We start from the raw sequence: 12,575 nt of genomic DNA, 5'->3' as shown, positions 1-12,575 counted from the left end.
CACTATGGGGGTAATCATTATACAGCATGTAAGTGTATCAAATCAACAGGTAGTACACCTTTAAGTTATGCAATGTTATGTGTCAATTACATCTCAATAAAGCTAGGGGAAAAAAAAGAAGAGAGCAGAAAGTTGGAGCATCAGTAGAAAGTCCCCTTGGTGGAAAGTGACCCATGCGTTTGTAGGAAAGTTACATCTAATATTCAGTCTTCAATTGTTGCCTGTAAAATGCTGTGCTGTGATTGTCTTTTCCCATCAAATCTTCAATAAAATTGGACAACAGAAGCTTGTATGAACAGAACCTGGGGAGAAATGACATGTGTGCTGTGGTTTTTCAAGCCAGGGGTGACACACGGGCAAGTAGAACAGCAGCTGCCAGGCTCTGAGTGACTGTGGGGAGCAGGCTGCAGGATGGACTCCTAGGAGGGACCTCTAGGAATTCAGGGAGAGCTGGGGGCGGGGCTGGGCTCCGCTCATCTGTGGAATGGACACTTTGCTAGTGCATGTGGATGTTAAAATAAAAATGATTCTTGGGGCTTCCCTGGTGGTGCAGTGGTTAAGAATCCGCCTGCCAATGCAGGGGACATGGGTTCGAGCCCTGGTCCGGGAAGATCCCACGTGCCGCGGAGCAACTAAGCCCGTGTGCCACAACTACTGAGCCTGCGCTCTAGAGACCGCGAGCCACAACTACTGAGCCCACGAGCCACAACTACTGAAGCCCAGGCACCTAGAGCCCGTGCTCCGCAACAGGAGAAGCCACTGCAATGAGAAGCCCGCGCACCGCAACAAAGAGCAGCCCCCACTCGCCGCAACTAGAGAAAGCCCGCGCATAGCAACGAAGACCCAACACAGACCAAAAAAAAAAAAAAAAAGATTCTTGAGGCCTGGGAGATATCCAGACGTGTCCTGGTTAAATGAGAATCACCTTCCTGTGTCACCATTTAGCCAATGGAATCTCACCCATGCATGTTCATGTACTGCCATTTCTGATTCATGCTTTTGAGCTATTATTAACATCAGTGGGGATCCAGGCAGGGGGCCAAGGAACAGGGGCCAAATTAGGCTGCTGCTAAAGCCATTATTACTACAAAGACCTAATGACTTGGCTTACTATTTAAACATGTGTTTGTATTCCTGGCATAGTGTTTTCATTTATTAAGTAGTTATATAACGATTTGGATTTTTAGTTGCAAACATCATTTCTTTTGTGAAGGTTTGGTTTGATCAATATAATGTTCTTTGGCTATTCAGAAAGTTATATGTGGCAAACCAATCACATGTAACTAGTACTCTTCTATAAACATGATTCTGCAGCTTACTTTTTTGTTCAACATTATGTTTTTGTCATTTATTGATGTTGGTAGACGTGCTGGGGATTCACTCTTAAGGGAGTGAAGTGTCATCTACCGGGGGTATCACCCCCACAAAGCATGCACTCAGCAGATGTTTTCTTGTAGATCACCTTCTCAGGGTGCACAAAAGAAAGGAAGAAAGGAAGAAGACTAAAGGGAAAAAGGAAGACCGTGGAGAATGGAACCTTGGCTCTCAGCACGGGCCTGTGAAATTTGGTTGTGCAGAGCCCAGTGTGGTTAAAGGGCACTGGACTTAAGAAGATGCCACATATCAGAAGGCAGCCTCTTTGTTCTTCAAACCTAAATTGGAATCTCACCTTCTTTAGCTCTAGGGAACCAGTTAGATAAATAGATACATAGAGGGCTTCCCTGGTGGCACAGTGGGTGAGAGTCCGCCTGCCAATGCAGGGGACACAGGTTCGTGCCCCGGTCCGGGAAGATCCCATGTGCCGTGGAGTGGCTGGGCCCGTGAGCCATGGCTGCTGGGCCTGCACGTCCGGAGCCTGTGCTCTGCAACGGGAGAGGCCACAGCAGTGAGAGGCCTGCGTACCACAAAAAAAAAAAAAAAAAAAAGATACATAGATACATGGAATGATGGATGGATGGATGGATGGATGGATAGATAGACAGATGGACAGAAATTTCTTCCCTCCATTTTCTCTTTATCTTATTTATTTATTTTTATTGAACTATAGTTGATTTACAATACTGTGTTAGTTTCAGGTATACAGCAAAGTGATTCAGTTATATATATATACATACATTCTTTTTCATATTCTTTTCCATTATAGGCTATTAGAAGAGGTTGAATATAGTTCCCTGTGCTATACAGTAAATCCTTGTTGTTTATCTACTTTATATATAGTAGTATGCATCTGTTAATCCCATACTTCTAATTTATCCCTCTCCTCCTTCCCCTTTGGTAGCCATAAGTTTGTTTTCTATGTCTGTGAGTTTGTTTCTGTTTTGTAAATAAGTTCATTTGTATTATTTTTTTAGATTCTGCATATAAGTGATATCATATAATATTTGTCTTTCTCTGTATGACTTCCTTCACTCAGTATGATAATCTCTAGGTCCATTCATGTTGCTGCAAATGGTGATATTTCATTCATTTTTATGGCTGAGTAATATTCCATTGTGTATATATATCACATCATCTTTATCCATTCATCTGTTGATGGACACTCATTCTCTTTTCTCTTATTTAAATGTCTCCTCGTTCTTCGTCTAATTTTCCCCTCATATTTTCTATCTCTTCATCTTTTTCTTTTACTCTTGAAGGATTTCTCCAACAAGAAACATAAACATACTCTTTAGAGCTATAGAAACCAGACATAGACTTAAAAGCTGTGCATCTGAAGAGTATGACTGGACGGGAGGAGGGAAGTGGGAGACCAGGCAGCTGTGACTTTTCACTATAAACCCTCTGAATTCCTTGATTTTTTTTAACTTTTGCATTTACTTTGATAACATTGAAAAAAGGGCCAGTTAACCATATAGCGTAGCTTCCCATTGTTCAGATTTCAAGTTCAAAGAAATGTTATTCTCATCAGATTCTTGGGGAAGAAAGAGGAAGTAGGATGGTGTCCGAAAGTGAAACAATGGGTCACTTTTCAGAACTATGCAGAATGGTAAGCATTCTGCAGTTTTTTTCTTACAAATCGAATGGATTTGAATTGCCATCAGGTGTTTCGCAAGTGTTCGGTGCGCCAAGCATTCTGCAAGAGCTTTCTTGTTGCTCACCTCATTTCATCCTCACCACCATAGGCTTTTCTAGACAGGGGCCTGAGACAGAGGTGAAATGACCTGCCCCAGGTAGGAGGGAGGGCGGAACGCTTTCTCTCTGTGTCACAGGGCCTTCCTCTGTTGATGTTAGTCACGATGCCTCCAAATCATCAAGGAAAGGCCAAATGGGGGTCAAGATACCTTACTTTGAAAGGAGCACTGATGTGGTAGTGATATGGTGGGGTGAGGGCCCAAGGGATTCCCTAGAATGAATGATCAGGGCCCACAGCTGAGAATGAGAGTCCCAAGTTCCCCACAATCTACGATCAGAGAAATAGCACTCTTCCCCGTGGACTGCTGACAGAGGCCTTTTCAACAGAACCAGGAAGAGCTTGTCTTCTTGGAAGAATGCAGCTGAGAGAGGGGGCCCACGAGAACCACATCCCGTTCCCAGTTAGATGTTCTCTGGACTACCAGGCTAGTTTAATAGCCAGGGTGTCCCCAGAGAGGGGACAAGAGCTCTGGGGAGAGATGGCAGGGAGTACAGCCAGTGGGGAGTGTGTCACAGCTGCATGGTCAAGTTCAGGTCCTGTAAAGGTATGGAAGCTGAATCCCACCTGTGTTGCCAGGCCTGGAGTAGATAAGGTTGTGGGGTGCAGACCTCCTGAGAGCTACTGAAGCATGGGGCAAAGAGGTGTTTGCATGAGAGGATGCTGGCAGCCAGCCCAAAGATGCAGCTGAGTCTCTCAAGGGACCACAAGGGACCTCTCAAGGGCCAGTGGTTGAGTCTCCACCCAACACCACAAACTTGATCGGCAGCAATGGTCCAGTGAGGGGAGACTTCCTGGGGAAAACTGTCTGTCCCTGTCTTTCCTCCTCAATCTCATACCAGGGAAGTAGATGCGGGGAAGCTAAGGAGCTGAGACAGCCCTCACTCCTCTCTCTACTCCCCTCCTTGGGCAAAGGGGGGAGATTTGAGTCAAGGATAAGAGGGAAGTTTTCATTTTTATTTATTTGGCTGCACTGGGTCCTAGTTATGGCACGTGAGCACTTAGTTGCAGCATGTGGGATCTAGTTCCCTGACCAGGGATCGAACCTGGGCCCCCTGCATTGGGAGCGTGGAGTCTTCACCGCTGGACCATCGGGAAGTCCCAAGACGGAAGATTTTAAATGAGCATGGCTAAATTTTTAAAACTGCAATGAGTCTGCTTAGTAATCAAAAGTAACTTAAAAGTTTTGGAATTGGACTGAAATGTCACTGGGGGAGGCGGGAGCCCAGGCAGCAGTGGTCATTAGAAACAAAGTGTATTTGTTTGCTATGGCTGCTCCAACAAATTACCACAGATGCAGTGGTTTAAAACAACACAAAAGTATTATCTTACAGCTCTGGAGGACAGAAGGCCAGCATGATGCCACTGGGCTAAAACCAAACTATGGGCAGGGTTGGGTCCCTCCTGGAGGCTCCACTAGAGAAGCCGTTTCCTTGCTCTTTTCAGCTCCTGGAGGCCACTTGTGTTCCTTGGCTTATGGCCCCTTCCTCCATATTCAAAGCCAGCAATATTGCATCTCTCTAACAGTTCTCCCCTGGCCACATGTGACCTCCCCTTGCCTCCTTCTCCCACTTACAAGAACTCTTGTGATTACATTAGGCTCACCTGGATAACCCAGGCTCATCACCCCATCTCCAGGTCAGCTGATTAGCAACCTCAATTGCACCTACAACCTTAGTTCCCTTTTGCTATGTAATCTGACATATTCACAGGTTGCAGGAATTGGGATGTGGACATCTTGGGGTGAGTGGGGCACCACATGAACCACTTCATCCTCATACGGCAATAAGATTCTAGTTAAAGTTGTTCCATGGGTTTATACATGTTAAAATTTCATTTTTTTTGCCTTCTACTGATATCTCCAGAAGGAAAAATGGTCAGTGATAATTCTGCCATCTTTGACCAGAAGTCCACCACAGAGCGCCCGTTGTTGCTGACCCAGTGAAGAAGCAGTGGAGACCTGCCACAAGGCTGGGGACAGACAGGGGTCTCTTATGAAAAGAAACATTTATCAGCTTGGTGTCAGCCTGGCAGAGTAGAAAGAGCACAAACTTTGGCATCAGACAGAGCTGAGCTACAATCTTAGATTAGTCAATCTAGACTTAGACTAGTCTAGTTAACTAGACTAGTTAAATCTAGTCTTAGACTAGCTGTGTTGCCTTTAGCAAATTGCTTAATCTCTCTGAATTCTCTCTTTTTATCTGTAAAATGGGGGTAATAAGAACACCCGCAGTACCAGGTTATAATAAGGATTAAGTGATAACTTAATCCTTAAGTTATCACTGGTTCTCAACATTGGCCTCCCATTAGAATCATCTGGAGAACTTGACTAAAACAAACAAACAAAACCCCAGTGACCAGGCCGCAGGTTGGGAACTTCAGATATTCCTCAAGCTCTTGCCCTGGGGTCTGACACACCAAGGCCCTGATAGCTAATAACTAAAAGCAGCTCCCATAGTTCTCTTACTCTTCCTTCTTCCATTTATGGTATCCACCAGATGCTCCCCCAGTTGACAAGACTGAGGTCAGGCCCTGAAGCTCCCTGACCTCCTCCCGGCAGCCAGGACACCTCACCTGTACTGTGGACTCAGGTCCTCACCCTCCCATGGCCTGGGACCTGCTGACCTATGGTTCAGGGCTGGACCAGCTCTGGCCACACCGCCCCCCCAAAAAAAAGTCTGAGGTCATATGAAAGTTCTCAAGGGTGGACTTGGACTCAGAGATAAGACAGGGCCCTGTGAGCCAGAGTGGGGGCCCATGGTACAGTATAGACCAGAAGAGGGTAGGATCCAGTGTGGCCCCAAAGCTGGGGCAAGAACTTGAGGAATATCAGAAGTTCCCAACCTGCGGCCTGGCCATTGGGATTTTGTTTGCTTGTTTTAGTCAAGTTCTCCAGATGATTCTAATGGGAGGCCAATGTTGAGAACCAGTGACATACATGTTATCATTTAATCCTTATTATAACCTGGTGTTGGGGGGTGTTCTTATCACTCCCATTTTACCATAACGGAACTGAAAGCAGAACCCTCGGTCAAGAAATTCCAATATTGGCAAGACCTCAGCTTTTAGCTGTGGTCCAAATCATAAGAACCTCAATATGAAAATGCATTTTAGAAAAGTAACGTACATTATGTGCTACTTTACCATGAGTTCAACCACTCTATAAGGCAGGTCATAATTATAATCCCATTTTACAGATAAGAGAGTAGAAACTTAGAAGAGCTCAATTAACTTGCCTAAGGTTGCAGATCTAGTAAGTGGAAAAATCAGAAGCCAAACCCAGGGCCCTAAATTGTGACCACCAAGCCAGACCTTTGGGAAATGTATTAAAATGCAGATACCAGAGTCCTATGTCCCTACTGTATCTACTCCCAGTTCTGATTTGTAGGTCTGTTGTGGGACTCAGGAATCAGCATTGTTAACAAACACTCCAACTGGTTCTCAGACCTCGGGGAGGAACACAGCATCCAGCCAGCCTGCAGAGCCCCCAGCTGGGGCAGGTGAGGAAGCTGGAGGCTTGTTCCCTGCAACATTCATAGGCAGTAGCAACAGCAGTCGAGTAGAATGAAAGCACTGAAAAAGACTCCTTGGGCTTCCCTGGTGGTGCAGTGGTTAAGAATCTGCCTGCCAATGCAGGGGACACGGGTTCGATCCCTGGTCTGGGAAGATCCCACATGCCACGGAGCAACTAAGCCCCTGCGCCACAACTACTGAGCCTGAGCTCTACAGCCCGCGAGCCACAACTACTGAGGCTGCATGCCACAACTACTGAAGCCCACGCGCCTAGAGCCCGTGCTCCGCAACAAGAGAAGCCACCACAATGAGAAGCCCGTGCACCACAACAAAGAGTAGCCCCCGCTCGCCGCAACCAGAGGAGAGCCCGCAGGTAGCAATGAAGACCCAACGCAGCCAAAAATAAAATAAATAAATAAAAAAAAAAAGACTCCTTGAACCCAAAGACCTCTCCTGTTTGCTTGTCACAGTGATGATGGAATTCCATCATTAAATCACTCTCTTCAGAGCAAAGTTCCACACTACCTCCTCTCCCCACTTCCCATTTGCCTGGGTGTGTCAGACACTGAGGAAGAGGAACTGATTTTTGCTAGGGTATGAATGACTTCAGTGGAGCCTCAGGATTTCCCCAGGGCGCTGGCAGGAGCAGGGGCATTCTAGAATCCTATCCAGAGTCCTTAGAGGATAGTCATAACCGAATATGACATAGGAATGAAGTTCCTGCCGGACTAACAGGACCCAGGAAGACCCTGTTGTCTGGCCATAGCCGTCCCTGCTTGTCGGGCCCCTCCCTGCTTCACAGATGCTCCCCGCTCCAGAGCTAGTGTCCTGCACTCTCTCCCCCGCTTTCTCTTCAATCGTCCTGTCCTCAGGACAGACTCTGCATCTCATTGCTTCTCTGATAACAGCTTAAAGGGAGCTCTGGTCAGCCTGATGAAAGCCCAGAAGGAAAGGGAAGCCTGAATTTCAAGAAGGGAGGAAAGTGAGCTTGTTTGTTTAAAATGCAGAGAGTCAGCGTGTTTATATACTGTGAAGGTGTCAGGAAAGAGGACAAAATGAGATACAGGGATAGAAGAGAGAGCAGGAGCTACCTTCAGGGGCCCAGATGGAAGAATCCACTTTTAAAAGGGAACAAGGGTGGAGAGAGGGCTGTGCTGCTCAGGGGAACCAGACTGGGTTGGGGGCAGGAAGCTGAGAGCTCATACCGAAAGCTCCCATTCTCTCTGAATTAGGAAGAGTCAACAGGCGGGGTGCCCGGTTGGGGGAGGGGCAGACATCCCTGCCTCCCCGCAATATGTTATGATCAATATGCTAAATGCATTTTTCCTCCATCTGAGCCTGCCTACTCTTACTGTAACAGCTGTCTGTTGGCTTATTTGATGTTCATTGTCTGTCTCCCACACTGGCCTGTGAGCTCCAGGAGAGCAAGGGCCTGGCTGCTTCCTTTTCCACTCTTTCTAGTGCCTAGAACATCACCTGGAGCGCAGTAGGCGCACCATACGTATCTGAGAAAAGGAGTTCAGCCTCTCTTCTATACGACTGAATGACTGATGCCCCGGCCTCTTCCCCGCTTTCCTCCACCGTTGGCAGACTTCCCCTCTAATGATGCAGAGCAGTAGGCGATTTGGATCCAGGGTCTGAAATTCAAGTACTGGGCATCCTGATTCTAAAGCACCTCACCTGGACACGCGACCTTGGGCAGGCTCCCTGCTCTCCTCCTGCCTTTGGCCGTGGGCGTCAAGCAGCTGGCTGGGAAGCAGAGGCCAGGCAGACGTTGCAGGGTGGAGTGACAGCTTCTTTCTTGTCTCTGCTTGTACTCCAGTAGCCTAAGGCACTCGATTCTGCGTAGTGTCAGGGTAGGAGAGCAGGCTAAAAGCAAACCACCCCCCCAGCTCTGACTCTCACTTCCCCAAAAGGCATTTCCGGGGACTCAGTGACAGAAATCACATTCACTGTCCATCACAGGGAATTCTGGAGACTTTGGGTTTATTCAGGAATCTGCTTTTTTTTTTTTTCCTTTAACCAGGTTCCTCTAAGATGTAGAATTTACAGTGTGACAGCTACACATATATTCACATAAATAAAACGCATTTAAGGGCTTCCCTGGTGGCGCAGTGGTTAAGAATCCGCCTGCCAATGCAGGGAACATGAGTTCAATCCCTGACCCAGGAAGATCCCACATGCTGCGAGCAACTAATCCCGTGCACCACAACTACTGAGCCCACGTGCCACAACTACTGAGCCTGCGTGCCACAACTACTGAGGCTGCATGCCATAACTACTGAAGCCCGTGTGCCTAGGGCCTGTTCTCCGCAACAAGAGAAGCCACCGCAATGAGAAGCCTGAGCACTGCCACGAAGAGTAGCCCCTACTCGCCACAACTAGAGAAAGCCCGCGCACAGCAACGAAGACCCAACACAGCCAAAAAGAAAAAAAAACCCAAAAAACAAAAACATGTTTCGCAAAATGTCTTTAGGACACGCAATGCACTCCAACTAACATTTTCTCACCTATACTAGCCCATTTCATGAGAAAAAGTCCTGAGTGTAAACCCCTCAATTTATTTCAAAATGGTCATGCCCTGTGTATTAAAAAACTCGAGTTTTTCTCAGAAAAAGAAATGATCTGAAATAGCCATGAGTCCCAAAAGGTGTGGGTAGAATGCATGTGTTGGGGGTGAATTAGAATTTCAGAAAGTTGGAGTTGGAAGAAGTCTCTGTGGGAAGAGGCAGACTTGTAAACAGCTTAGCAGGAAGATGGGGAGACCTGAATATGAATCCAGCTCCTCACTCCCTGCCATTAAGGGCTTCGTGGACTTGGACACAAATCCCTCTGCCCGAGGCCTGCACTGTCCAAGACAGCAACCACCGGCCCTGTGAGGCTATTCCACTGAGCACTGGCTAGATGGCTAGTCGAGGCCGGGATGTGCTATAAGTGTGAAATACACACTGCTAAAAAACAATAAAAAAAATTAAAAAAATTTTTTTAAATTTAAAAAAATTAAAAAAAAATAATAAAAAGAAAGAAATAAATAAAAGAAATACACACTGGATTTCAAATATTTGGTACAGAAAGAAGAACATAAAAGATCTAACTAATAAAGAACCTGCTGTATAAAAAAATAAATAAAATTATTTTTAAAATCTCATTAATAAATGCTTATCTCAATTACATGTTGAAATGATAATATTTTGGATATAGTGGGTTAAGCAAAATGTATTATTAAAATTAATTTCAGCTTCCCCCCCTTTCTAATTTTTCCCCCCAGTTGAAAATCCCCCACTCGACCCTCCTGCTTACGCTCAAATTCTTAGGGTTACCATCTGGGCATTACTATACTTACTGGTGTCAGCTCAAACATTGTAACACTGTGTAAAAACAGAATGGAATTCCACAGCAGAATGGATAAATAAGCTGGTATAGTCATACAATGAAATGCTACCCAGAAATTTAAAAAAATGAATTCCTGATACACACAGCAGCATAGATGAATCCTGACAACATTATAGTAAGTGAAAGAAGCCACATTTGAAAGAGTACAACCTGTATGAGTCTCTGTGTATGAAGTTCAAGAACAGACTAAACTACTGTGATAGAAATCAGAATAGTGGTTTCAATGGGGGCAGAAAGGATCTGGTTGGAAAGGGCACAAGGGGATGGAAATGTTTACATCTTGTTATGCAATTGTCAGATGTACTGAACGGTACATTTAAGACCTAGGCACTTTATTGATAATTATACATCATCAAAAAATATAAATAAAAAATAGAATGAGCTGCCTTTCAAGCACTTAGCTGGCTGGGCAGGGAATGAAGTTTGCTGGTAGGAACTGGTTGGAGACTGTTGAATTCCTCTGGGTACTGGGGCAGGTGGGGGTCTGGAGTTCTGGGGGAAAATGGGAGGAGGAGAGGAAGGGGAGCCAGTTGGATGGTTGGAAAGTGGGAGAAGCATCTGTTGGAAGATGATCAGGAATGGAGTGGCCAAAGGGCCAATGGCATTTTTTTTTTTTTTTTTTTTGCAGTACGCGGGCCTCTCAGTGTTGCAGCCTCTCCCGTTGCGGAGCACAGGCTCCGGACGTGCAGGGTCAGCGGCCATGGCTCACGGGACCAGCCGCTCCGCGGCATGTGGGATCTTCGCGGACCGGGGCATGAACCCGTGTCCCCTGCATCGGCAGGCAGACTCTCAACCACTGCGCCACCAGGGAAGCCCGGGTCAATGGCATTTTAAGAACAGGACTGGATTATGTCAGTTTGCAGTGGTTTGCATTGCTGCAGTAGAAACTTCCCCTATGGCCCCCCTCCAGTCTTTAGTAAAGTCTACTGCGTCTGCCCATGCGTTGGTACACAGTTTTGTTTTGGTGATGTGGGGAGTGAGGGAATGACTGAGTTTCACCCCTGGGTCAGTGCAGTATGGAACAGAGGCTCACCCACAGGGGCTTGGAGCCGGGCTGGCCATGTGAAAGTGGAGGCCTCCTGGGGAGCCCACAGAAATCTGTAGGAGGGCTTTGGACTTCGCAGGGCATGGAATGAGGGTTTGAGCTGCTCTCCACCTAGATCTCAAGTGTCTGGGAGATTGTAGATAATACTGAGGCTACACGTGCAAGTCAGCTTGAGCAGTGCTTGCCCGAATTCGCCTCTTGTTCCCAGACTGTCACTTCCCAGGCTCAGTGAGGCCAAGTTCCCCCCTGGCCACTTCGCTGTTGTCAGCACCAGAAATGGCCATGTGGTTACTTGATGGCCACTTAAAATCCAACTGTGGCTGCGGAAGGGCAGGGCAGTGTAGTAAAAGGAGTTCAGCCTCTCTTCTCCCTCTCTCTATCCTTCCATCTCTGTGAAAGGCTAAATATAAGGCCTAGAGAACTAAGAAGGAGAAGGCAAGCCAAACATCCTTTTTTGCACATGCGGCCTTCAGTATGACAGCTTATCACACCAGCTCTCAGATTAATCTTGTCATCTGGTTTATTTCATTACAGGGCTTGACTCTGTTTCACACTGAAATATTGACACATTCACCCATCATAGTTTATTGCTCCCCTGGCCACAGTTAGAAACTACATCTATTTGCTAGCAAAAAATGAAAGATAATCACAAAATCCTATCCTGGCAAAGCTGTAGTGAAACGGACCCTCCCACAGGGCCAGTGGTACTATACATTGATTTCTTTTTAAAAAAAATTTATTTATTTAATTAATTTATTTTTGGCTGCGTTGGGTCTTCGTTGCTGTGCGCAGGCTTTCTCTAATTGCGGAGAGCAGGGGCTACTGTTCGATGCAGTGCACGGGCTTCTCATTACGGGGGCTTCTCTTGTTGTGGAGCACGGGCTCTAGAGCGCAGGCTCAGTAGTTGTGGCACACGGGCTTAGGTGCTCCGTGGCATGTGGGATCTTCCAGGACCAGGGATCAAACCCATGTCCCCTGCATTGGTAGGCGGATTCTTAACCACTGCGCCACCAGGGAAGCCCTATACATTGATTTTTATAAATTTATTTATTTAATTTTTGTCTGCCTTGGGTCTTCATTGCTGTGTGCGGGCTTTCTCTAGTTGCGGTGAGCAGGGGCTACTCTTCGTTGCAGTGCGTGGGCTTCTCACTGCAGTGGCTTCTCTTGCTGTGGAGCACGGGCGCTAGGCTCGTGGGCTTCAGTAGTTGTGGCACACGGGCTCAGTAGTTGTGGCTCGCAGGCTCTAGAGCGCAGGCTCAGTAGTTGTGGTGCACGGGCTTAGTTGCTCCATGGCATGTGGGATCTTCCCAGACCAGGGCTCGAACCCGTGTCCCCTGCATTGGCAGGCGGATTCTTAACCACTGCGCCACCAGGGAAGGCCCTACATTGAATTTTTAAAATTTTTTTGGAAAGAAAATAGTAATACATTTGAAAATGGGCTTCCCTCCATCTTATAACATTACTGGAGGATGTGGCTGGAGACGGCTGGGAGAA

The sequence above is a fragment of the Leucopleurus acutus genome, assembly GCF_964270905.1.
Source record: "Leucopleurus acutus genome assembly, chromosome: 19".
NCBI classification, from domain to species: Eukaryota; Metazoa; Chordata; class Mammalia; order Artiodactyla; family Delphinidae; genus Leucopleurus; species Leucopleurus acutus.
The sequence above is the reverse complement of the archived record's forward strand: the minus strand, read 5'-3'. Positions refer to the sequence as shown.